The 27745-nt window shown below is 46.7% G+C and overlaps 1 protein-coding gene across 2 annotated transcripts in view; it reads left to right on the forward strand.

Annotated features, from left to right (window-relative positions):
• Window positions 1-27745, forward strand: part of ROR1 (receptor tyrosine kinase like orphan receptor 1) — a 147138-nt gene that overhangs the window by 71355 nt on the left and 48038 nt on the right. The gene's annotated exons all lie outside the window — the stretch shown is intronic.

Here is a 27745-nt window from a genome sequence, read left to right on the forward strand (position 1 = left end):
TGCCCAGCTCCATCCTCTCTCCATGTGCTTTCCTTGGCTGCATCCAAGACAAGCCCCTTCCCTTCTCCGTCCCCTTCCCCTTCCATCCCAGCTTGCTCTGTTCCCTCTCACATTTCCTGGGCTGAGCAGGGGAGGCCCTGCCTTTGCTGGCTCAGCCTTCATCATGTCCTCATTAAATTCCCAAACAAATGAGTTTGTGTGTTCCCATCCCTATCCCCTCATGCGTGGAAGGAGCTGCCCATGGATATCTGCGGAGCTATTCCAGAAATCCTCCTTCCAGCCCTGCCGGGCTGGGATCCCGACAAAACCAGCCTTGTTATCAGTGGGGTGGGCTGGCGCTGAGCCCCGGGCTGGGCACACTGATCCCACTGTTCCCCGAGGCTCCGGCTTTCCAGAGGGTCACAGAGGCTCCTGAATTCCTGTGCTGAAGCTGCTTAACGCCCTCCCCAGTTTGATAAGGCAGAGCTGCAGTGGATGGGGTGGATTAGCACATCCTCAGGTGTTCCTGGTGGGCAGGGAGGAGAAGGGAGAGCGTCCTCTGCATGAGTGGGATGGGTCCCGTTAGTCTGGATAAAAGGGGGATTTAAGTCAGGTGATAAAGGAGCATTCAGTGTTTGGGATTCTTCTCGGGGAAGTGGATCCAATCCTGAAGCTGCAGTGTGAAATAGCTGAGGTTTTTCAGTTCTGGGTGACTCAACCAGAAATTGGACGAATTAACGTTTAACTGGCTGCCTGAACAAGATATTTCAAGAATTACCTTTTAAAATGACATTAAAATATTTTAAAGAACTATCCAGGGGTATGAACATCCAGCAAGACAGGTGGTGTTTAATCCTGACCTCTCAAAACCCAAATCAAAACTTTTTGTGATGCAAAAGGGATGAATTGGTATCAACTGTTCTGATTTGTCCTTTTTGTTGCCATGATTCCCTCAGCAGTGTATCCACACTCCCTAAAACCCAGCATTTTGGAGCAGCCAGAGGAAGCAGCTGCAGGATAATTTTCACAATGCAGGAAACAAGTTCAAATAGCCTCAACATTTATCAGTCAATGTCAGGATAAATTTATTGGCGAGCTGGACTTAAATTATGATAGATCCATTCTATACCTGTTGTTTCTCTTCCTGTGCCGTGTGCTTTTTCTTTCCTGGAGGTATTAAATAGCTACATAAATCCTGGTAATCCTTCATTCATGGGATTTAAGGGAAAAAATCCAGGAAGAAGGCTGTCAGGAGAACGGACAGTTATTTCCAGAGCGTGTGCTGCCAGAAAGCTCATTGTTGGAGTGTTAGAATGGCTTCTGTCACAGAGAGGAATTAGCTGAAGGAGGTGGTTTCTTGGAACAACTTTTGCTAAACCATTTGACCACTTGATTCATTCTCACAGCCATTTTTATTTTTTTTTTTCAGATGGAAAAGTAAGCATCCTTCTTAGTTCAGGAGAATTTTTTCCCCTAAATATGAATTCTTGTGCTGCTGGTGTGGGCAGCCTGGAAATCTCTTTAAGGTTGGGGATGAATTGCCTCACAAATTTTAGTGACTGTTGACTATTAAGAAAATGGTGAAGCTCCTTTTTCTGGAAGTCTTGCACATGGCTGGGGTTAATGCTGGGGCTCTGCTTTGGCTGTGAAAATTTGGGAAGCGCTTGGAATAATGACCAGTCACTGTGAGAGTGGAATTCCTAAGGATGCCTTGCATCGATACAGCAATTAAAGAAATCGGAATAATTCCAGAAAGCCCGTAATGCACTTTATGAGTGATTTGAAAATCCTGGATTGGTTTGGGTTGTAAGGGGTTTAAAGCCCATCCAGTGCCACCCCTGCCATGGCCAGGGACACCTCCCACTGTCCCAGAGTGCTCCAACCTGGCCTTGGACACTTCCAGGGATCCGGGGGCATCCCCACCTGCTCTGGGAATTGTATTCAAGGGCCTCCCCACCCTCCCAGGGAACAATTCCTTCCCAATATCCCATCTAACCCTCATACTCAATACTCTCATATTGCAGCCCAATCCAAGCTTCATTCAAAATGTGATTTTTAGTTTCATCTGAATTATTTTTACTTTTACAGTTTTTCCCCAGGTTTGTATCCCAAAGTTCAGCGATTTAATAAAAAGTCCTTTATTTCTGTAATTATTCTTAAAGAGTGTGGAGGGCCAGATTGGAGTCTGGTGCTTAATTTTATTCCAAGAAGCCTCAGATAGTGCTTGGAAAGCCTGACCTATTATCTAAAGCTGGAGCTGAGCTGCCCTTTTCTCTCTCTGGGACAATCTCAGTTCAAATAGCTGCTATAAATAAAATCACAGCTCAAAGCACTATAAAGTGTAAAATAATTCTTCTCATCTCCATCCTCTGCACTGCACATTTAAGGATAAGATTTATTATTACACAGGTTTTTTCCCCCCTCCATAAATCTTCATTTCCTAGAATGCTTGTTGGGTGTGATTCTGTAAAGCTCATGTATGAAATGTGAAGGAAACTGTGAATATAATCCCAAAACCAGCTCAGGGGAGGAGCTCTGAGCTGTGCATGGGTGGCAGCCTGGCCAGAACAATCCTGATCCAAAGCCAATCCATGGAAAAGCTCCGATGCTTTCAATGGATTTTGGATCTTGGCCCATGGTTCTGGCTTCCCACCTTGTTCCCAGCTGCTGAAGCTCCTTAAAAGAGGCTAAAAATACATCAAATAGTTCTGGAACGTTATTTTTGTGTGTAAGAAACTGCTTTAGTTGCCCTGTTGGGCTGTGGGTGGTCCATGGCCATCTCTGCTGGTCCCATGGGCTGTGTCTAGGGAAACTGGGCGCCTCTGGAGTGGACACTTCCCAGTTAGCCAGTAGAGTATGGAGACAGAGGAACTGGGCAAGAAAAATGAACAGTGAGTCTCGTTGTGCTGCTGTGGATGTCAAAGGGATGGTGTGGAAAAGAAGGGAAAAAAGGTTATATTCTAAAAAAAGGAAGTGTTCATTTCTTAGGAGAGAATGCACCTTCAGGAGGTGGGAATGTAGGGAAGGTGTGATGGGTTGGACACGTTGTGGGTATGGGGTGGCCCTGAGCTCTCTCATCCCCCATCCTTTCCAGGGTATTTCTCTTTTCGAGTGCTAAGGGAGAGACACAAAGACTTTATTTCTCCCTGCCCAAACCAAAGGTGTCGATAGAGGCACCAGCTTGAAAAATACGGATTTCAGTTTCAAGGAATCTGTTTAAACTGTTGTCCTGAGGAGCTGGGGCTGCCCCTGGATCCCCTGGCAGTGCCCAAGGCCAGGCTGGACATTGGGGCTTGGAGCAGCCTGGGACAGTGGAAGGTGTCCCTGCCATGGCAGAGGTGGAACTGGGTGGGCTTAGAGGTCCCTTCCAACCCAAACCAGTGTGGGATTCTCTAATTCTGTGAAATCAGTAGAGAATTCTCTGATTTCAGCAGAACTTGGGGAAGACTTCAAATTCTCTCCTGTTTTTGAGGGAGGTGAGTGATGAGCCTCTCTCTGTACTCTTGGAGGGCTCAGCTCAGGAGGGCTAAAGGGTGGGCAGTGCTTTTAAATCCAACATTTTGCTTGACCACTGCTCCATCCATTCTCCTTCTTGTGGTTTATCCATTCAGATCCTGGATGCTTTGAAGCAGGGATGAATCCCATTCTCTCTCAGCATGGTCTCTCAGGCAGGCAGTTCCTGGTGGCAGCAGCACCAGGGATATTTTCTCGAGCCTTGTCTCAGGAAATGCTTGACAAAAGCCAGCTGCAGCAGTTCCCAGCTTGCAGCATTTCTGAATCGTTTCAGCCATGGATCAGAACAAAACCCAAGGATTTGGGATAACTCTGAGCTTTGGAAAAAGTTTGATTCTGCTCTGAACTTGAGCACTGGTGCTTTACTCTCTGGAATAAAAGCCGTGCCCGTGAGCATCTGTGAACTCTGCACAAGTTCAAAAACCAGAACCAGACCCACACTTTGTGGCTTCAGCCCATCTTTCATTCATTAATTTCTAAAGTATTTTATGGCCTTGGTTATCTGGCTGCTTCCTGATGCCTTTAACAGCTTCCTCAGAGCAAGTGAAGGTAATAAATTTACAATCCCCATTCGTAGGGAAGTCTTAAGCAGAGTCACTTTCTTTAAAATAAAATTTAGAAAGAGGGGGGGTTTCATCGTTTGATCTCTGGATGTCTGGCAGTTGGGAGGGAAACAATGCAAATAATGACTGTGACTGATGAAATGGAGAGGAAGAAAATCTGATAATTGGGCATGCAGGGAAATGTATGAAGTGGAAGATGCTGTATCAATCACTGGAGCTCAGTGCTGGGCTCAGGAAGGGTATTCCCAGCAGCATTCCCAGCTCGGGGCCCTGGTGGCAGCACAACTTGTTAATCATCACACCATCAGCCTGGCCAGAGTGCAGCTCCATAACTCAGCCTTTTGTGTTGCTGTGGATGCTATCGAAGCATTCCTGGAACGGTCATTTCCTTCTCGACCTCCATGGAAACAGCCATAAAACAATTCTGGAAATGTCAGGAGAAACTGCATCTAATGGTGCAGCTTCGGCCAAAGAAAACATACTTCAGTTTCGAAGCATTCCCACCAAAACACTGAAATCTTAAAGCTACTAATAGGCTGTGCATCAGTGCCTGAGCACTTTAGCATGACATTTAATAAAATGTAATTCATATCCCAGCTCTCCTGAAGTCACACCAGTCACCAAGGGATGCTGGAAGCTTTCCAGAAGAGATCAGACAAAGAGGGCAGGGCACCAGTGACGGCCAAGGCGGAGGCAGAGAGGGACCAGCTGGCTCATGTGTGCCAACAACATCACAGCAGGAAGGGCAGCAAAGGCTTCAAACCATCCCACACTCTGTAAATACCCTGGGGAAGAGCAGTTGGTGCTGTAGGTAAATGTGTCACCAGCACATTTCACAACCAGGAAAAGGGGACATCTCGGGGCGAGCCGGTGCTGACAGCAGCAGTGCCTGTCCGTGCCTTTTATTCCTCGAATTTGGATCGTTTCTGATGCTGCTTCTTGGCAGCAGGGAAAAGGAGAAGATTCCTCATGATTTTTCATGGATAAGTTGTCTCTTGAAAAGCAGGAGTCTGGATGGGACAATCCAGTGCTCCAGGTGAACAGTGCAGCTCCTTTTGTCCCTTACCCAAATCATTCATTGCAGTCACTGCTCAGGGGCTGAGGAGCCTCCAGTTCTTGCCCCGCATCCAGTTGGATCCAGTGCTCAGTTCTGGGGCTCCTCAGGATTTCCAGGTTTCCTTTCATTATTTCCCAGTGTGGGAGCAAACAGGGTCATCCCTGGCCTTGTGCTGGGCTGCACAACAGGGAGAGCTGGCACGGCAAGCATGGAATCCTGGAATGGTTTGGCTTGGAACCTTAAAGCACATCCAGTTCCAATTCCCCAGAACACCTTCCACTGTCCCAGGTTGCTCCAGCCTGGCCTTGGGCACTGCCAGGGATCCAGGGGCAGCCACAGCTGCTCTGGGCACCCTGTGCCAGGGCCTGCCCACCCTCACAGGGAAGGATTCCAGCTGTTCCCGAGGCAGTGCCGGTGCCGTGGGCTGGGCTGCCCCTGCTCCAGCGTGGATGCACATCCATAATCCAGACAAACCCCAAACGATCCCAGGAGGGAGCTCATTCCAGCACTCAGAACTTCAGTTGCTTATGGGAAGCCTGTCAAAGCATATCAAACGCTTTGGGGCTGGAATTTGGCCTGGGAATCCTTCAGGATTAAGCTTTCTTTGGTCTGCTGGATGACAGCAATTCCCATTTCCAGCAAGGCTGGAATACTGGGAGAACAGGAGCCTTTGGCATTTTCAGAGATTGGAGTTGCTATCCCAAAATCAAATTGTGCTGAGAGACAAAGAGGACAGAGCACTGAATCAAATTCCATCAGTGTTGGGCACAGCTTGGGCGAGTTTCAAGGTTTTGATGAAAGCCAAAGTGGGCTCTTCATTAGAACCAGCTCCCACATCCCAGTTTTTCAGCAGCTGTCGTGTGGATTCCTGCGCTTATCCCAGGTTCCTTCAGTTCCTGGCTGCTCCACATTGTCTTCAACTTTTCAGCCTGGAATATTTTGTTTTGATACACAGTTTAATACCCTGTTTCACAAAGCGTGGAAAGGATTAAAAAAATTGGACATATTTAAATATTATTTCTAGTATTTAAACTCCACTTTAAAACCTTTGGAATTTCTTAAAAGATTTCTCCTTTCTTAAGCCTTTCTGCAGCTTTGAAAGCTGCCACCTATTCATGTCATTTTTCTAGTTTTATTTTGCTAATATCTTCATTTAATCGGGGCTGAGCTGAGCTAATTCTCTGTAACTGATCTGGGTATCATTTAACTCCTGTGGGTGTAAACTTTCCCCCTTAAGACAATTTTAAAATTACATTTATAATCCTCTTATCTCTCCCCTCCATCATCCATCTTGCTTGTAGGTTTTCTGGAGAGAATGATTTAATTATGAATGAATTCTTTCCATTTGGATTTGTTTATTTTTAGGGGAGATAAGTTATCTTTCTCTCCACGAGAGACAGCAATTAAAATATTTCTAATTATAAATTTGAGAGTGGTGCAATTCCAAGGGCTTCGCTGATTGTTTGCTGGGGTGGCAGGAATAGAGCTGATGGAATCGTATTGGAAAATTGATGAGCCTGTGAATTCGAACATCTTGATGAAGGGATAGCAGCAGGAAAAGTAAGAGAATTGCAGAATTTGTGGAATAAATCCCAGAGGGCCTGTGGAGAATCACCAAGCATGAGCCAAAGCAATATTGTGAGGGGCCCCACACCAAGCTTCTCCCACTTTTTCCCATTTAAAGACTTGTGGTTTTATTGGGAACTTCTCTTTAGTCCAAGAAAGGTTTCTGCTCTGTCCTCATGGATGGGGCTCCTGCTCTGGCATCTGGGAGGAAATCCCAGTTTTCCACGTTCACCTGGTTTTCACAGAGAACCAACACCTCACCAGCAGCATTTGCAACCAAAAGCTCTGGAACAGAGTGGGAATCTTATTCCCAGCCTGCAGTCAGTCCAGCCCACACCGAGGCTTTCCCATGGAAAACATTTCACTGGATGTGGCCGCTTCCCTTCAGTTTTTCCGAGTTATTTTTCAGCTGAAGACACTGTTTTTGCTGGTGCCATCATTCCATTAATTCACTGGACACATCCTGATAATCCCTCCCTTCAAAGCTTGGGAAGGGAGCAGCTGGAGCAAGGGCTGTCTAGCAAAAGGTCTTCCAAGTTTCCGAGCTGGCTTCACTTGAAAAGGAGGATAAGCACGGCTGCACTGGCATTTGGGATTTACTGCAGCGCCAGTTCCGACCATCCTCTGGAAAAATAGCTCCAGGATGTTTTGTCTGCTTTTGCTGATACACCTTGAGGAAAGTTTGAGCCTTTTCAAGGTGGTGATGTGTTAATCACATGGTGAAAACGTTTAGTTATTCATGGTTTTCTTTCTCAAAAAAAAAAAAAAAAAAAGGGAAAAAGCAGTATTTGTATTGTTAATGGAAAAGGAATTTAAACAGGAACTTCTAGGACAAACTGTCTGAAGTTCTCCTATAATCAATATTTTTTGACATAAACAAGAACCTGGAAATAATTCATATTTATAAATATGAAGCATTATGGAACAATTTCATGATACCCAAAAGAAATCCTGGCTTTTGCTGCCCTTTGGAAGTAGCCACTTGATGGGCCCTGACTGGAATGTGCTTCCAAGGGCTGATGTGGAATTTTGCCTCTTCTCACCGCTGATTATGGATTCGTGGAATGGTTTAGGTTGGAAGTGACCTTCAGGATCATCTCATTCCGTGGGCATGGATACCTTCCACTATTATTCTACAATTTTGATGGATGGGTAGTACATTTTCATCAGATTATTGTGCATTACCATTTTCAATTAACATGGTCCATTTGCGTAACAAATACACCGTGAGCTGCTCATAAAACAGGTAAATATGGACAGGACTTCACCATAACTCTTCCCTTCGAGCTCAGGGATTTGGGATCACCTGGTATCCTTGGCATTTCAGGCTGGATTTTTGTGGTTCTAGTCCTTTTGTGATACAGACCCTCTTACAGCAGAGTATTTAAGCACAGACTTAAGTCTCAACTCAACTAAACTTAACTTTACTAAACTTAACTAAAGTTACTTAAAATCTCTGCTGACCTGGGCCCTGGAATACGTTCAGGAAAAATGGATTTGAGGGTTTTTGTTGAAGTTTTACCGGGTACACACATTGTATCCCGTGAGTGACTCCAGGTAATTAACATTCCTGCTAAGATTCCCTAAAATGTTCATCAGTATGGGATTCTTCAAAGGACTGCCTTTCAACCCTTGACCCTCCAGAGTATTTCTAAGGAGTTACGAGGATGGATACGCTTAAATCATTCCGAGTTGCTCCTTCCATAGTGAAATGTGTTTGATTGATCTGAGTGTCCCTCAGAGTTTGCTTTTAGGGAGAAAGAGCATCAAAAGGGATTTTGGTGATGGAAGAAAGGTCCTGGGAAGGTTCTTTATGGTGGCTGGCTTCCAGTGGAGGAGGGAAAGGAGAGGTCTGGGAGATCTTCTGCCTCATCTGTACCTCAAGGAAGTTATTCCATCCCTGGTAGTGTCCAAGGCCAGGTCGGACGGGGTTTGGAGCAGCCCAGGATAGTGGAAGGTTTCACCCATGGCACGGTGAAACAGGATGAGCTTTAAGGTCCCTCCCAGCCCAAACCATTCCATGATTCCATGATCTTACTCTCAACAGGATTTCTGTGGCACATGGAGCATTCCCAGTGGTTGTCAAACTCTTCCCCGTGGCCCCTCACGGGGAGTTAGGGGCTGTGGACACTCCACGGCACAGAATTGTCCATAAAATAAGAACGAGCTTCTCCAGCACTTGCAGTCTCACTTTTCCCAAAGAGGGGCACTTCCATGACATCTGATGGACTCAAACACATCAAGAGCAGCAGGCTGAAATTCTGCTCTGTTTGGATAATCCCACAGCCCCGGCACAATCCAATATTTTGTTTCAGATGGCTGAATTTTTTTTCCCTTTCCTCTGGGGCTTTCTTAAATATTGACATTAATCTGCTCAGTTGGAAGCAAACCAAGCTCCTGTATTTCTTATCCTCCCCGCTCGTCTGCACTTCGGATCTGTTTACCAAACGGCCTGGATTGCATTCCCATAAATCCCAGGATTCGGCTTTGCTGTGATATTAATTTATTGGTGCGTTTTCAACATCAATTACTCTCTATCTCAACAGACATAATTCTCTCTTCAAAGCACAGAAAAAACTCTGCAGCTCTTGGCTTTCCTCATCCCCTCCCCTCCCTCTGCTCCGGCTCAGAGGCACCAGGAATGTGGATCTGAACAGCAGCAAAGACATCAATGAGAAGGGTCCCTACTCCAGGGTTATTTTGGGTTTCCTGATGTTTTGCTGGAATGCTGGCCCAGAAGGTGACAGCAAAACCACGTTTGTGTTTGTAGGAGTGGGCTTGGAATTGTGGTGGGAGCTCAAACATCTGACGGGGAGAGCGGGAGAGGCCAGCAGCTTCCAAAATGCCAAGATTTCAAACCAGTTTGAAGATTTGAAGTTGAAGGGAAACCAGCAACTCTTTTATTTGTATTAAACCTGCACAGCAGGAATAAATACCTACAGATGTGCGCATCTGCATTCCAACCCAGAGCTTCCCACTCTGCCAGGCACTGCCCGTTAGGGGAAAACCATGCCAAGTGTGATTTCTTCGAATGAGAAATGGCAGAAGACAATCCTTTGAGAAAGATCGTCATCCCAGATCTATTCCCCGTCGCCCAATATTGCAGGAAGAAGTAATGGGAGGGAAAACCTGCTGTAGTGAAAAAGAGTTAAGTGCCTTCATTTTCCTCCTTCCGTTGGAGTGTAAGTGGGGCCTTGGAAATGAGAAATAACTTCTCTTTTAGTGACCTGTTTCAGACTGGAAGTGCTGTTGCAGTTCCAGAAACGCCTGTCAGCCTGTCCCTGATGCAGAGGGGGAAAATGAGAAGCACATGGGGCTTTGATCCGAAATCTGACACAGTTTTCCCCTCATCCCCTGCCCTTGGAGGTGCTCAGGGTCGCTCTGTAGGCAGGAGCCTTGCAGCTTGTGCCTTCCCATCTGCTGGAAAAGTGGGAGCATTTCCCTGCTACTTTTGGCCAGAATTAATTATCATTGAACAGGAATTACTATTATTGTCCCTGGTTTTTTCACTCAACATCTCAGAAGTTTTCAGTTCTTGGTAACAAAATGAGAAAGTCCCAATTTTCCATTTTTTTTTTCCCTAACAACCCAAATCCCTTCCTCACATGGGGAGTGAGACCTGCAAGTGCTGTGAGGGGATTTCAGAGGCAGAAAAAACCCACATTTTTCTCACTTGCTTTTTTTCCCCCAGTTGTCCAATCAGCCCAACCAGAGCTGTATCCCATGAAATGATGGAAAGCTGTTATTTGCAGCCCACCACCCCTTTGAGATTTATCCCTGTGCAGCTGCCACAGGAATTCCAGCCTCCCTTTTAGTCTAATTTTTCCCTAATTACCCCCCTGTTTCAATACCCATTTTCTCCCTAGTCCTGTATATTCTATTTTATATATATATATATATATATATTTCTCTATCATTCATTTAAATTCCCCTATTTTGTCCAATACTTATTCTTCAGTAGGTTATTCATTCCAGTGGAAAGGGAGTGATTTTTCTGCAGTCCCTTTCCATTGGGATACCTTTCCATCTTGCCACACTAAACTGCAGCACAGATGTTAAGCACATTTCACTGTGCAGTCAGCGTGTGCATATTTTTAACATAACTTGTCTTGAAAATATTTATTCAAGCCAAGACAACAGAAAATTAGAGTAATTTGATTGCTCAGGCTTAAGGAATAGATTACTACTGTTCCAGATGTAAGGAACAACAGACTATTTGCTCTCTCCAGGCTGAAAAAAACCCCTTTGGCTCCTGATTCCAACCATATTTGCTATTATGTTCCCAGTAAATCTTTTAAAAATTGAACACTTTAAAAGATTTTCACATCCAACTTTTGTCAGGCAGCGCTAGGAGAACTCCACCCCCAAATCAGCTCGTTAGGCAGGGGTTCAAAATGGGCCGTGTTCCAAGGGGGCAATTACAAAGCAAGGTTATAAATCATCCTTGCTGTGGAATCAGGGTGCCAGATATCTCTGGAGCTCACTTGGGGCTTGGACCGTGCAGGGTTTTCAGCAGTCCGTGCTGATTTAATTCAAAAATGAGGCATTTGGCACAAAAGTTGCATGATCTGGTTTGCAGGTTGGTTTTTCTTCCCTCTTCTCATCTTGAACTACATCTTTTTTGTTTAGATTTGCAGTTATCACTCCAATTTTGGACTTGTTTTTATTGGGTTTTTTCCCCTCTCTTTGTGTGCCTTACCTGCAATTACCAGTTTTACACTGGTTCTTTGTATCACTCACCGTGTTTCTGAATTTGGAGAAGCGTGCAAGATGGAAACACTGATTTGCCTTCCCAGGATTTAAAATACATATTCCCAACAGCTTGTGTTAGTAAGGGATTGTGCAACCAGATTTCAAAGGATTGTGGGGCTGTGGAAGGATATTTTAGGGTGAAGTTCTCTTCATGTGAGAGCTGCTTACACAAAACCAGGGTCACAACTCCTCAGCCCAGATGATGGGCAGATTATTTTTGCTGAAATTACCATTTTGCTGTGGTCTCATCTCTATTTTCCCTCCCCAAGTACCGTTTGCCTTTATTTCGGGGGGTATTTGCCATTTTTACCACTCTCCAAGACACAAAGTCAGTGATTAGTAAAGAAAGAATTAAGGTGGAAGGTCACATATTGTTAAAGAAAGGATCATTCTCAAGCTCTCTCTGGTATTCCCTCCAAACTCTGTGCTGATCCTTTCTCCATGGGCTGCTCTGTTTATTTGGGAGATTATTTTTCAAGAATTAGCTTTCTCTCTTTTTTTTTTTTCCCCCCTGACCTTTTTCAAGAAAAAAAGTCTCTGTAGGGTTTTCCAGAGCCTGCACCATGCAACTTAATGCATTCTTCATTACAGATCCCCCCTCTCTGTGCCACCAGCTGACTCTGCTCTGGAAAAGAGACAGAAAACCTTTGCTCCAGTGTCTGCTTTTACTTAAGGAATTTTCTAGTTCAAGGTGAAGATGAGCACGAGGAAATAGCCAATAATTGCTCTTATACAACAATAATTGTTCTTGTACAGCAGCTCCCTGGGTTTGAAACGATTTCCTCAAATCCATCCTTCTTTTCTGTTTTCTGGGCAGCAAAGAATGCTGGATTTTCTGCAGTAATTCCAGATATTTCTCCTGTCAGAGCTGAGTGAAGGAGTCACTCAGTGAAGTAAAGCACCAATTCTGCTGCCTTTTGGACAAGCCCTGGGCCTCCCTTAGCCCAGGGTGTAACTTCTGGTCCAACCACTGGGCACCTTAAAGCCAGGTTTAGTGAAGAACAGCCCTTTGAATCACAGCTCCCTCAATCTGAGGCAACGAAGGCAGAATCTTTAAATGGATAAATGCATTTGGGCTGCAGCTCCAGGGCTGGGGAGCTCTGATAGCTCTGTGTGTCCTCTGGCAGCTGAAGTCTGGTTGAGCTGTCTGAAGGCAGAGCTCCTTCATTCCCATCCTTCCACCTTTGGAGGAATACAAAAGTTTGTGTATAAAAGGTCCTTAGGGGCTGAGTTTCTGCTTCAATCCCAGCACCTTGAGTCATTTTCCACGTAATAACTGGGATGGAGCAGAGCACCCTCAGAAAGGGAACTCGAGCCCTGCTGCTCAATGTGACCTGACAGCCCAGTGAAAACAAAAGTCTTCATTTTCCTCATTTGTCTGCTTTGTAAGCAGCCAGAAACTGCGCCGAGTGCTCTTATTAGATCTCCAGGAGAAATCCCGGGATTCTAAAGTTGCTGAGTACACACGAGCGGTGCCGCGGTGTCCTCGCCCCGTGCCAAAGCAAATCCTGGAGTTGAGCAATTCTTCTGCTCGGCGTTCGCGTGAGGGGGAACGTTTGGTGGGGCCGAGCTGCTGCAGGAGCTCAGAATCTCTGCAGGGGCCTGCAGTTTATCAAGGTGCCACCAAGCAAACTCCGTGGCCTTGGATTTCATTTCAGTCCATTCCATTTCGTTCCCCACAAAGTCCAGAGTGGGATCAGCCCCTCTGGCTCGTGCCTTGCGTCAGCGGGTGCTGCTGGGTTTTGCTCTCGTGGTTCTTGTGTCTCTTAGGTCACAGCAGGAGGTTCTTGATGTGCCAGAAAATTCCCAGCCAAGAGTCAGTCAAAGTCCTGGTTCTTGCCCATGCCACCAGCCCAGATCAGTCTGAATTCCATCAATCCTGGCCTTATTTCACGTCCCAGTCTGCCAAGCTCCCAACTATTTCAGTCCATAAACCTCGGTGAGGTGGCTCTGGTGGCTGCCGAGCCCCTCTCCTGAGCTGTGTAAATAAACATTCCATTTAATTAAATCCTGGAGCCTGCTGAAGTGGCCTGCAGCAGATGAAAAGGGCTGCAGCCTGTCAGCCCGTGATGGTTTGGAAGGGCTTTCAAACATTTCTGCGCCTTTCTTTGCTTTTACTTTGCTGGCTTTATTTTCCTTGCTTGTAGCTTGTAGAGCAGTTGTGAGCTAATGGCTTTGTGAGGCACTTCTGCTGCACTTGTGGGGCTCTCAGAAGTGCTCAGCATTTCCTAATTTGGTGGCAGCTTTTCTGGAGGCTTCAATGGCAGCAGCAGCGAGCCCAAGTGCCTCTTGAAAAACCACACTGCTTTCCCTGGAGTTCTGTTTGACTCTTCACAGAGTGAAGGCAGCAGCCTCGTAAATGATAATTGAAACTGCTACAATTCCAGCACATTCCTCAATGTCTGCTTGATCCCAGTGCCACCAGACACTCCTTTCCATGGGGCTGTGCTCAGGGTGGGGGAGACACAAATATTAATTTGTTGTTCAGAGTTAATTGCTAAGGAGAAATCCCTACTTCGAATCAAACACGTCCCTGGGAGAATTCCTCTTTTCTCTTGCTGTCTGTTGGTTTTGCTCCAAGTTTAACCACTCAGGGCAGGGAATCTCCTGGCCTCTCTCCAGCCTGGCTCTTTCCCATCACAGTGACACTCAGTACCACTGAGAAGTACATGAGAAGCTGATCCCACCATGCTGCTCTCTGCTGACTTCCAAGGGTTATGAAGTATTTTTGTATTTATTTATTTGGAATGTAAACCCACCTGCACTGCTTTCCATAAATACAAGCCGAGGTCGCCAGGACTCCTGTGTCTGCAGCTCAGTGTTTATCCACTGGAGCAGAGAGCAGCTTCTCCAGGCTTGGCACAGAGTCAGGGAGAATGGCACTCAGGGAGCCAAATCCTGAAAGTTGGGGCACTCCTGGATTTGTGCTTGTTGGTCAGAACTCCCTCGACCACAGTGGGAACCCTCCCAGAACTGGGAAGCACCACATGGATATGGACAGGAGCTCCTGTGGAAGAGCTGGTGGCACTGCACCCAGAGCTGGCGAGGTGGCCCTGGTCCCACGAGGTCACCTGGGCTCATGTCTGGAGGTTGGCCAGGAAAAGGAATCAGCTTTTTGTTCTGAGGAAGCAGCAGTGTCTATAGGGTGCTGCTGTTCGTGTGCCATGGTGTGGAAATGCAACAAGTAGAGAGCTTTTCTTTTCCTCTGCCACACTTACAGAGCCTCAGATACACAGGGAAAGCTCTTGCAAGGGGCAGATGGAGCCTGGAAAATTTGCTGGTGCCTCATCCCATTCCCCACTTCCATCTCCTCCCGTTCCTGGGAAGTAAGAATTCATCTGTGGGCTGATACAAAGCGGGCAAGATACAAAGGTGTCAGGCTCATCTCTGATTCCACTTCTCAAAGATTGTTACATGTTTAAACACAGTAAAATATTCAGAGGAGCTTGGGTTCTTTCTTGTAAGGTGACACTGGGGTGGGCAGTGTGCAGGGATCACAGGGGACTGGTTTTGCTGGCACAGGGAGCAGCTCTGTCGCCTCATGTCGCTCACTTCCAGACTGGCCTCTCGGATTCACACACCCCCCTGCAAAAATTACTGCTCACTTACATCCCTGGGCTCAGCTTTGCATTAGTATAAAACTGCCCAAATAGATTTACTAATGAATTCCATCCTGGAAGGGGATAGCAGAGGTTCTGCTCATCTCTAACAATAAATAACATTTATTGCTTTGGATATGACACTGCAGGTGACTAAAACTCCAGGCTGACTCTGTCTTTGGAGGGCTCAGGTAGAACTGGATAAAGTTTGGTGCAATAACTCCTCTTTCAAAACCAATTTTAGCTTGAAGGAGCAGCAGCAAAGCTGTGATGAGTAAAACCTCCACACTCTCTGCACCAGTCTTGCAATTAAAATGCACTTTGTCAGTAGTCAGAGCTTCTGGGCACAGGAGATGCTTCTCAGTGAACACTGGGAATTATCACAGGGGAGATGTTTGGGATGTGCTGTCACATCCCAGATCCTTTATCCCAACCCCAAACCTGGCTCTGCTTGGCTGTGTGTGCACTGTGTCTGTGGGAATGTGTTTGGGTAGGGATCAAATGCTCCCAAAGCACGAAGGCATTAATGCAAGGAAACCAAAATCACAGGGCAAGGTTTGCTCCGTGGTTTGGAGGGAACCACATCTCCGGAGAATTCCCACCTTCAGCATTCCCAGCCCAGGCATTCCAAACAGGAACCAATTTGCTGAGAAATGGGGTAAAAAAAGACACTTTGCATGACTGATATTTGCAATTTGTCTACGTTTGCACTTAGAGATGGGATGTGCTTTGGACCATCCCAGTGGCCCTAGATGTGGCAGGAATAATTTGATCCCTTTACCCCGGATATTCCTCTCTGTGGAATCCAGTCCTGGATTATTCACATCTCTTTGTGAATATGCCTCCTACTGCAGGTGTTTTTTACCCTGCCTTTGGTATAAATTGAGAATATTTATGACAGGCTGTGGACTCTTTATCCCTGGCAGTGTCCAAGGCCAGGTTGGATGGGGTTTGGAGCAACCTGGGATAGTGGAAGGTGTCCCTGCTCATGGCAGGGGGCGAAAATAATCAGAGTATTCCAGACAGATTTGGTTTAAAAGGGACCTAAAGCTCATCCCATTGCACCTCCAATGTCCAGCCTGGCCTTGGACACTTCCAGGCATCCAGGGGCGGCCCCAGCTTCTCTGGGAAAACCATGCCAGGGCCTCCCCACCCTCACAGGGAAGGATTTCTCCCTAACCTCTAATCTAAACTTGCTCTCTTCTAAATCTCTTCTCTTACGCCCCTCCTGAGGCTTTAATAGCTAATTTTTTAAAAGATTATTGTAATACCCCAGTCTGTTATCCCTGGCCTTATAGAAACGCTGTGGATACCAGCAGCACACAAACCCCTTGTCAGAGTCAATTCATTTGGGAATTTGGGTGAGAAAATACATGACTTGGCAGTGCTGTGCTTCAGGAGGATTAAAAAAATGCAAAAACCTGAAACAGCATCCAAAATCATTAATTGGTGCTGGATTTTCCATGTATCTCAGTAAAATCTGGATTAGGTTCAAATATTCCTCGAACATCCACGTGTTAAACAGTGGAAAGATTTGAGTCTTTTAATGCCACAGGGGAAGGAGTTTGGTTACTTCAGTACTTTAATTTAAATTAAACAGGTGGGTAGATTGTGATATTTGAGCAGAATCCTGAACATGATAAGGGAATTGCCAGAATAAAAAAAGCATATTTCCAACATACTTCTCCTATCACCGATGGGGTGTTTAGACTTTGTGCAGTCAGTGCCCTGCATCTCTCAGGCAGGAATCCTCCTCCCAAAAATCCTCCCTCAAAAGATCAGAATTGCACTTGGGAATGGTCTCCCTCCATCCTTCATCCTGCAGGATTTTCTTTGTTTTGGTAAAATGGGATCTTGCACACGATGGTGAGTGGGGCAAAACAGAGGCTGAAGCTCCTGGCAGCGTGGGGAAAGGACCTGGGAATGAACTTTAGGAAACTTGAAAAGCTAAACAGCACTAAAATCTGGCTTGACCACAAGGAGTGGTTTGGGAACTCGTCACAGATGAGTGGAGAAAAGCTGGAGGAGCAGCCTGTAAATATTCCCTGCGAAATGAGTGAGAATTCTCCGGGCCATTCCACCATCTCCATTTCCCTGTGTCTTGTTTGCTTCAGAGCCTTCAAGGAGAAGCTGTGTTTTCCTTGCCCTGTAAATAGTCCATACAAAATATTCCTGGATGCTCCTGGAGCTGAGTGATGGGAATGAAGCAGCAGTGGAATGGAGCCCTGTAATGACTGTGGGAGCATTTGAACTCAGCACCATCCCTAGGCCGGGCTTACTTTGGCAGCCGCTTGCTCTGCTCACCTGCTGAGCTTGAGATTGCTGCACTCCTTTGGCCTGGAGAACAAGGATTGGGAGCAGCCATGCAAATCCCTGGCACTGCTGTGGGCTTTGCTCCTGGGAGAGAGAACAGAGGGATCCCTGGAACTTCATAAACCCTGGCACTGCTGTGGGCTTTGCTCTGGTGGGAGAGAACAGGGGGTCCCCTGGAACTTCATAAACCCTGGCACTGCTGTGGGCTTTGCTCTGGTGGGAGAGAGAACAGGGGGTCCCCTGGAACTTCATAAACCCTGGCACTGCTGTGGGCTTTGCTCTGGTGGGAGAGAACAGGGGGTCCCCTGGAACTTCATAAACCCTGGCACTGCTGTGGGCTTTGCTCTGGTGGGAGAGAGAACAGGGGGTCCCCTGGAACTTCATAAACCCTGGCACTGCTGTGGGCTTTGCTCTGGTGGGAGAGAACAGGGGGTCCCCTGGAACTTCATAAACCCTGGTACTGCTGTGGGCTTTGCTCCTGGGAAGGAGAACAGGGGGATCCCTGGAACTTCATAAACCCTGGTACTGCTGTGGGCTTTGCTCCTGGGAAGGAGAACAGGGGGATCCCTGGAACTTCATAAACCCTGGCACTGCTGTGGGCTTTGCTCTGGTGGGAGAGAACAGGGGGTCCCCTGGAACTTCATAAACCCTGGTACTGCTGTGGGCTTTGCTCTGGTGGGAGAGAACAGGGGGATCCCTGGAACTTCATAAACCCTGGTACTGCTGTGGGCTTTGCTCCTGGGAAGGAGAACAGGGGGATCCCTGGAACTTCATCTGGATGTGCTGCTGTGCTCAGTGTGTTTATTTGGATTGCCTTGCCTTCCAGAGGGAGCCTATATCCATTTCCAGCCTAACGAGTTCCTTAAAGCATGGCAGTTGCCACGGCTTTGAAACCTAATCCCTGTGGCTCTGCAGTAGCACTACGCCAAATGCTGAGCTTCTTGTTTGTCGAGCTAATAAAAAAATCATCAGTGGTTTATCCTTCCGTGAGGCTTCTGCGGCTGCTAAAGCAGTTAGGGCTGAACAAGCCGACTCTGCCCTGCTCCTGTTGATTTTCCATTGTACAGGCTATTAACTTTTAGAGATTGTGGGCTGGGTTTTTGTGGCAAAGCCATTACGGGGTCACGAAGCCCATAGACATTTGTGCTGCTGGGTGCAATTAAGGTGAAGGCTCGCGATGTCTTAATTGTGTTTTTTAGAAGTGGCTCTTTTGCACCAATAAAAACAGCCCTGGCTGAGCTTTGGGAAGCGCCTAAGGATTGCTGCATAATTTAAGGATTCAGGAGATTGATTTTGTCAAACCTTTGGATTTGGTGTCTTTTGTTAAGCTGCCAGCATGGGGCTCGCAGTGCTCCTGCATGCCCAGGATGGGATGGGATGGGATTCCCTGGAATATCCTTGGAAATCGTGGGAATACAGTGCAAGACCAAGCTTCAGCCGCTGATGAAACTTAAGATCCCCCCAAAAACAGCAGTGAAAATAAATTTGGTTAAGTTTGGATTTTTTGTGATGTTAGTGAGTATCTGAATCCAGAAGATCCTGCTGAACCTTGGATTTAGGAAACTTTCTTACAGTAAATAAGTTGTAACTGTGGCTAAATCAATTAACTCGTTCCATCAATGAAGGGATTAAAAGAAACCTCTGAAGCATTGACATAAACCTTTTGTGCAGACTAATTACCTGCATAATTGCCTTTGTTGGCTGCCATGAGAGCCTGGATCAGGAGTGCCACGAGGACAGGACAAGGGGCAGGACAAGGGGCAGGACAAGGACAGCCTGTGTCGTGTGCTGTGATTGAAACCCAACCTAGAGCCATGAGAAGGGAGTTCAGTCTTCACCTCCCAGAGCCCTGCCCTCTCTACAGGCTGCTAATAAACACAAATTAGCTGGAGAGCCTTGGTTTGGGGTTGGTCTCGAGGATGCTGTGCCTGCTGCGCCGGAGCCGGAGGGATCTGGGTCAGGATCCCGCCTGCCAGCGCTTCCCTCAGTGCTCCCAGGGAGACCTGAGCCCAGGCCAGCTCTCCACACACACAAGCAGCAGCTCTCACAAGTGGCATCTGCTCGACTTGAAGTAAATTTAAGAAAACAGCCTTTTAGCAGAAGAAACGAAGTTTTAAATCCACCTTCTGAGCCTGTCTGAGATCAGGCTTGTGCGGGTTTTAGGGTGTAAGTTCCTCCTGAACAATCAATGTAGCTCAGTCCCAGCTCAGCCAAAGCATCCAGCTCTGGCATCAGTTAAATATTTACATTCCCCCCTTTTTATATAAATTGTGCTCTATTAGCATAGGTTTCACAGTGTGGCCTTGTGTTTCAGCCTCTGGCTGCAGTTGGCAGCTTGTGCATTAATCACCATCGAGCCATGTAAAATCCAAGGCATGAGGCTGCAGCCATCAAACAGGCAGCATTTACTGCTCCATCATGGGCAGCCAATAAGTCATGGGGCAACGTCTGCCTCGTAGCACGAGGATCTGCAAGAGAAGGGAGCGTGTTTACACTGGGGAGACTTCTGTGTATTTAAGGAGTAATTGTTTCAGGCCCTCCCATTAATTCATCGGCTGACACAGGCCCGTTTTTCGTCGCTGCAACAAAAATAATTATCGGGCTCGAAAAAATAGTGATGGATTTGCACATGGCAGCCTTCTGCTGTAATTTTCTTCGCAAGTTATAAGGGTTTAATTGTGGCTTGCTGGTCTCCTTATCCTCTGCAGTCAGCCGCGGCCCCCGAGCGCTGAGGCGCGAGGAGTTACGGCGTGCCGCGATTTATGGGGGATGTAAATGATTTCTTGTTTGCCCTCCCTGGGCTTGGCTGCCTTTGCCTTCTTTCAAGCTTTTGTGGGTGGATTTAGTGCAGTGGCACTGATGGAAGCCAGGGACAAGCCAGCAGGTGCAGTGCAAAGCCCAGTCCGGCCACTTCATCCTTCGTCTCCAAACACGTCTGTCCCCACCACGCGCTGCTCGTTCGGCTGGTGGGGAGGGAAATGAACGGGAACCTGTGGCAGGAGAGGGGCAGGCCCCCCAGAATGCTTGTGCATGGCACTGGTGCCTTCAGGAAAGCAAATTCCATCAGGGAATGCGGGCTGTGGATCACTTGGAGTCACAAGGATGTGTGGGCTTCATAAGGGAGGCTCTGGAGGCATCTCGGCACTTTTCAGACTCTGAGACTTTTGGGAGGCATCTCAGACAACCCAGATGTTGCTGTGCCAACACTCCTTCCATCCCTCCCTGGACTCTTCTTCACCATTCCTGGCACTGAAGCATCTTCACTTAACAGTGCCCCAGGACATCCTCCTCCTCCTCCTCCATTCCCTTGTGATATTCCGATGGGTTTTTGTGACTCCTCTGTTTTCTGTCCCATCCACTTCTGGACAAGCCCCAGTCAGGAATTTCTTCCTGCTTTTGTCGGCTTTTTGCTTCCTTTTCTTGCAGTCATCCAGTTTTCTTTGGGTGCTTCCCACTTCCACTTTCTCTTCTGTCTTTTCACCAGTCTGAGATGCCCAGAAGAACTCAGGGCATGGAAAATGGAAAAAAAAATCCAGGTCTGTTTGGAGAGATGGGAAATGTGCATTTATTATGCGAATTTCCAACCTTTGTAAATCTGCCTGGCAAGCAGCTCTGCTGTGCCCTCTTCCAGTATTACAGCTACCAAGGATCCACCAGACTCTGGATCCAGATCCAGTAAAACCTCTCTTTATGGGCAGGAAAACACCGTGTCACTCCAATATCTTCCTTCCAACATCCCTCATATTTCAGATTGAGGAGAGTACAACTAATTATTCCTAGAAAAACTTGGAGGTTCTTTGAGTTCGTGCAGTGCAGGATCATTCCGGACCCACCTGAGCGGTGTCATCCCAGGAATGTGGTGCTCCAGGTCTGCTGGAAGTGCCCTGAAGTGCCATCGTGGCCACATTTCTGCAGCTCAGAAGCACAAAGGCTCCACTGTGAGCTGTGAAACGCTGGCCCTCGGCCAAGTGGCCGTTTCTTTTCTTCATTCCCTGTCATTAAAGCTGTGGCTTGCTCCAGGGTGCAGTGTTTTGCTCTTCTTAAGTGGAACTGTTAACGACCCAATTTGGAGTAATGTAAAGTGCACCCAGATTCCACAGTGACTTCTAAATCCATCTAACATTAATGATAATCTGTAATTAATCGCTGCAATCAAAAGGAATTGTAGGGCGGCAATTAGAAATTTAGGATTAAGGTATTAGCATATAAAATGGGCCTCTTAAAAGCCTCTTCTTTCAAGAGATGTCTCCAATCCCGCTGAAGAAAACAAATTTTAACTGATATGACCTTAGCCAAAGAGCAAGTTACTAAAAGTACTGACTTGTGGAAGGCACCAGGCTGCTGCCAAAATATCTAAAGGTATTTTAAGAGTTTGCAGAGACTCCAGCATAGCAATCACATCATCTTCTGATGACACTGCCATTCAAGAAAGATGTTTTTGAGAACGAGTTTTAATCTTGCCAGTAGCCTTTTGGGGTGGGTTTTATTGGAAACCCCAGTGACTGCCCCCCTCTGAGCCAAAAGCTGCTGTATCCTCCTGGGACAGAGCAGATCTGCAGGAAAAGGGGAGGCAGAGGGGTCAGGTGCATGAAGCACTCCCTGAAACCACAAATAGGGCACTGGGATTCTTTCTGATGGTGCATCCTAAATGGGTTAATCCTTGCCTTTATCCCCAGCCCTCAGGAGTTCGAAGATTTAGAAACACTCCCAGGCAGAGAGGTCCTGCTGATGAAAGTGCCAGTAGCAGCGATGAGGGGCTCTGATAGATGGAAGAGATGGGATATGAATGAAGTTCCTAACAATTTCCAGTCCTGCACTAAATGAAATCATCCCTCTGCACGTCTCCCTTTTGAAGCTGGAAATTAATGTCTCGTGTATTTGAAATCCACAGAGCCTGAATTGTTCACTGGTGTTGAAAATTTCCCTATCTAATGCCAATTATTAACCTGCCCAGGGCTATCAATAATGGTAACACAGCAGATAAAGAACAGGGAGATGTGCAGGAGTTTCACATTCTAAGAGCTGGAACAAAATTAACCATTTAAAGGTTATTAGCACCCCACAACATCATCTCTGCATGGAGCAGCCTGGAGAGCTCCAGAGGGTCCTTTCCCAGCAGAAAATGCATTTTGGACACGGTGATGACTGTTTGGAACTCTGGAGGAATCACTTAAGTCCTGTGAGGAGCAGTTGAGGGGGCTCAGCCTGGAGCAAAGGAGGCTCAGGGGGGACCTTCTGGCTCTGCACAACTCCCTGACAGGATGGGAAAAGGGCTTCAAGCTGTGCCAGGGGAGGTTCAGGTTGGATATTGGAAAGAATTTCTCCATGGAAAGGGTGGGCAGCATTGGAAGGGGCTCCCAGGGAGGTTTGGAGTCCCCACCCCTGGAGGTGTCCAAGGACGTGGCACTCAGTGCTCTGGGCTGGTGGCAAGGTGGGCCTCAGGCACTCGGGTGACCCTCAAGTCTTTTCCAACCTCAGTTATTCTGTGATCTGATAAACTCTTATCCCCTGGAGCTGCCTAGGCAAGGTTTTGGCAGAACCAGCTTTCCCTTTGCTTTTCCAGCCATGGAATAAGCAGGGGGAGCACAGCTAACTGGGAAAATGCCACCATGCAGCATTTCACCCTCCTCACCGGGAACATCTTTAAAAGTCTGTTCTGGGGCAGATTTTATTGTGTATCCTTGGAGGCTCTTGTCTTCCAAAATATTCGAAACAGCAGCTTCACCTGAGCATGGCAGGTGGAGGCTCCTTGCAGGAATATATTTTTAACATGGACTGGTTTTTTAAATAATCCATGGAAGGTTTGTCCTGTGGGATGAGGATTAGTATCCATAGGGTTTGACCTGTGGTATCACATACTATTAAAGGCAGTAGATTCTCCTGGAGAGACACCTGCCTTACTCAAAGAGCAGAAAAGCTCAACAATTCCCTATCTTCTTGCACTTCTCCCTCATTCAACTGATTGAAGTATTCCCAATTCCCACCTCCTTTGGAAAGAGGAGAATTCTAATGCAGACATAGAGAGATCCCGATGTCATGAAAATCCTTTCACACATTAAAGGTATGAGCAAAATTTGAGATATATGATAGAGATTTCAGGATGGTGCCAGCTTTAAACTGACAAGAAAATTAGTAAATAATAGGTTTTATCCATTGCAGTCTGTCTAGATTTCCTTCAGCAGCTCCGGGGTGGGCTGTGGAGAGGCTGAAAAGTGGCTGATTGCAAAATGGAATATCTGGGGAGATCAGATGGAAACGTGTGGGGAACTCACAAAGGATCAGTGGAACAGAGAATGCAAAAGGCAGAAAAGGAAGATGAGGGAGATAGGACTGAGAGAAAAAACAGCCAGGAGGCAGATCTGTGGGAAGATCCTGGAAGGGATCAGTCAGGTAGGAACCAGACAGAGGGAAAGATGAAGTGTTGGTCAGGAATGTGCAGAAAAGCAAAAAAAATACCGAGCACTTAGGATAATTAGCTTTTCTGTAAGTCTGTATGAGTTTCTCTGCCATTCCTGCTTTCCTGGAGTTCTATCCAAGTGGGATGGCTGAGGAGTCTGTTTGCTGGAGATTTTTATTCCCCTCTTTAAGGGGGGCTTGATGTTTCTGGTAGATCTGCAGCTACAAAATGTTCATGGGTGATTTGGCCAAAATGAGCTGTGCCTAAGTCCCCTGTGAAGTTGTCCTGCCCTGACCCTGCTGCCAGCGTGGGATAACTCCCCGTTGGTGTCTGCAGTCATGTCTTGCCCAATCTTGTTTTTAATGTCTCGGGAAATTGGGCTTTTATCACTTCCTTAGGCAAATTCCTTCACAGGATAACAAGGCGTGCTTGGGGAAGGATTTCTGCTCAGATTCAGAAAGAGGCTTGCAAATGGAAAACTTTTCTTTATGTAGTTTGAACATTAATTCTGAATAGTTTATCTTATTATTCAGACTTCTAGCTTCTTCTTGAAACACCTCCTTGTTCTTTTTTTGCTGGTTTGGATATCCTGCAGTGAGATCTGAATTGCAATCATATTCATTTTTCTGTCAGAAGAAATAAATTACTCCTGATTATATGAATAATTGTATAAATAGGGTATAGAATTGGGTTATGGAATGAGCCACTGGTGTGATACAAAGGGTGCCCATTAAGGACACACTTGGGATTTTTGTTTGCATGTTTTAGCTGGACTTATCTTCCACCTTAAAAAGATGTGTTCCTGCAAGACCTGGGATTTCCATCTCTGTGCCCCAAAAAGAAGGTCCATCCCAGGCCACGCTTCCACTGGATGTGTCCATTCCTCCACTTAGCATCCACACATCCCTCATGCTCTAGAGTCTGGTGAGCAGGATATCCTCATTCCTGGACCTATTTTGCTCTCTCTTTTTTTCTGTACAGATTTATTCCCCATTAAAACCTTCAATTATTTCTGGGCTTGAAGTTATCTCCATTATCTCCTTTTTTTTTGACTTACAGTCTCTAGTTCATCTTACAAATGCAGGTACAGCTTTTTGTAAACCTTACTGAAGTTTATTTAATCACAAAGGCTTTACAAGGCCTGACGTGTGAAATTCACTCCACACTTGTGCAATATGGTGATAAAATCAGATCTTGGCCAACTTTTCCGTGGGGAGTGTGTTTAAATACACTTTACTTGGCTTTTCACAGCCTGTTGTGACTTCTCATTAACTTAAACCCAATGTTTCTTAATAGGTTGGAGCAGATAATTATCTTGCCAGTGTTAAGAAGAAGAGTCATCATCCATCTGGAATGATTCCATGGATGAATGCAACCTTAACGGGATAATGGCTCTGTCTGCTGATCACATTTCTCAGGCTGACTCTTCTTCCAAACAAATCTGATTGTTCAAGTTAAAGCTGGGCATGAGGGGACTTTTAAGAAGTAAGGATTAGTTTTTAAACTCCACATTCAAAATTCAGTTGCAATATCGACAGGACGAGAGGAGACGGCTTCAAGCTGTGCCAGGGAAGGGTCAGGTTGGACATCAGGAGGAATTTCTCCATGGAATGGGTGGTCAGGCCTTGGAAAGGGCTGGAGTCCCCATCCCTGGAGGTGTCCAAGGAACAAGGACATGTCACTCAGGGCTCTGGGCTGGTGACAAGATGGGGATGGGGCACAGCTTGGACTGGATGACCTTGGAGGGCTTTTCCAGCTTCAGTGATCCTGGGATTCTGTGATCTGATATTAAGCAGATTTTTTTCCCCCTATTTTGAAGTGGTGACAGCAAATGGGCAAGTCTGTTCCAGTGCCCCTGTGAGCAAATCCCTGACTCATCCCTTCCCAGGGCTGGCTGGGAGCTCACCTTCTGGAATTACCACAGAGCTGTTCCAAGGGGAGGTGTCACGGCTCTCACTTTCATGCACAGCAATCCTGAGTCATCACAGGTAGAAACAGAATTCAGGGATGTCTCCTGGACCTTTTTCCTGGGATGTTTTATTTCCCTGCATTGGGGTGGTTGTTCCTACATGGTGTAGCTGCTCTGTGAGATCCAAAGTGATGCTTTGCTCTTCTTTGGGGCTTTCATTGAGGAATATCAGAAAATCACCAGTCACCAGCCTGCAGAACTATCTCACAAACAGGGAAGTTTGGTCTTCTAACGTGGTTTCTCCTGTAGATGAGCTGCTGGGTGTCTGCTCTGTGAGATTCATGGTCATGTTTTCGAAGCCTGGTTAAGAAAACATCAGTATGAGCACTCTGGAGTTTTAAATAACAAATACTGCGTGTGGCTGTAGTGCTGTCAGTATTTTCTGTTTAATTTTGGTTCATATATCTTACCTGTTGGCGGAATACGGTTGTTTTGTGGGCTCTTCATGCTAAAATATTTCCATGTGAGCCAAAGTGGCTACAGAAAATCTGTTGTGGAGTGCCAAGCACGAGTGTGTGACTGAGGTAACCCATTGTCTGTGGGTTTGAGCTGTGCCTGTGGACACAGGGATGAACCAGTTTGGTCCCAGCAGGAGCAGCAGCACCTCAGATCCCAGTCTTGGAGGGGTTTTAGCACAGGAGTTGTCCCATTTCTTGTCTAGGAGAGGTGGAAGGGTAAGGAGGGACAGGGAACCAAGCATCCCAGCCTCTGGTGCAGCCTGACACCCACCAGCTCCTGGTCAGTGTTTGGCCACTGGTTATTTGTCACCTACCCCCCATGTCATGGTCACCATGACAGCGATATTGGCACTGGATCCACTTTTTCCTTAAACCCTGCAAGTTTAAGCCATGTGGTCCCAAAAATTAGGATTAGATAAGGGTTATGTGAGTTAGATAAGCTCAGCTGTTAATTAAAAGCAGAGAATGAGAAGGGATGGACTCAGTGGGCCAAAATCTCAGCTGGTGCCAATGGGTGCCATCTCTGGTTGTGCCACTTCCCCGTGCCCAGGGCCTGTCCCCAGCAGTGGGTTCTGCCCTGGGGATCTGTACGAGCCAGGGTGTGCTCGGAGGGGAGTTAAAACACCTTCAAATTCCATGTTTACATTGGGAATACTTGGCAGAGTGTTGAATAAGCAGGTGGGCTTTTAAGCCAGGCCTTATTTATAAAGAGGGCATTGGCTGTGTCTGAAGCAAACGGCTTCGTGGGTTTGTGTGACCTGGTGTTTGCAGTTTCTTGTGATTTTTTAATGGAATAGAAGAGTTACCAACCCATCAAATAAAGGCAGAACATCTCTGCATGTCCTTGCAGGCTGTGTTTTATGAGTGAAATCAGGGAATAAGCTCAAAGGTGGTGTCAAAGTGAAATGAAGACACTTGGAACATTCCTCTTCTCATCTGACTGCAGCATCCCAACTCTGCCCTCCCTGTGCACCTCTGAGATCATCCAGCACTAGGGGTCCCTCCAGGGTGCAGGAGTGGCTGTGGGGTGTTCATTTGCAGTGAATCTTTCCAGGACTGGCACCCAGAGCACTGCTTGGTTTTGTTTCACATTCCCTCTCCCACATCAGTGCTGGAACACTCCCACCCAGCATTGCTCTCCTCCTTCTCCAGGTCAGGTTTCTCAGGGCTGGGTGGACACAGGGAATTAGGAGGTGCACTGCTTTCCCATGCCATGGAATGTGTGTGCTCACCTCTTCTTCCCACCCTTCCACCAGCACTCACTAAGGCTCACAGAAAGTCTATTTATCCCTGGGGGATGACTCCAAAAGCCTTCCCTGATGCCTGAGCAGCCTCACAGGCTGGATCTGCTGTTACAGGGAGACAGTGAATCCTGGATGCTGGGTGAAGTCATCCACGTTTGGATACAGGAAATGTTCTACCATGACCTAGAGCTGAGGCAGGGCACGCTGGCTTAACACCATCCTCCTCATGATTTGCTGTTTAAAATTAGGTAAAGATACAAGCAAAGACTTAAATCCCCATTCAGCTTTTTCTTGAAGAGTAAAGAATTCTCCCAGCAATGAGCAGGTGCTGCTGG

Source organism: Corvus moneduloides, chromosome 9 (assembly GCF_009650955.1).
Source record: "Corvus moneduloides isolate bCorMon1 chromosome 9, bCorMon1.pri, whole genome shotgun sequence".
Lineage (NCBI taxonomy): Eukaryota > Metazoa > Chordata > Aves > Passeriformes > Corvidae > Corvus > Corvus moneduloides.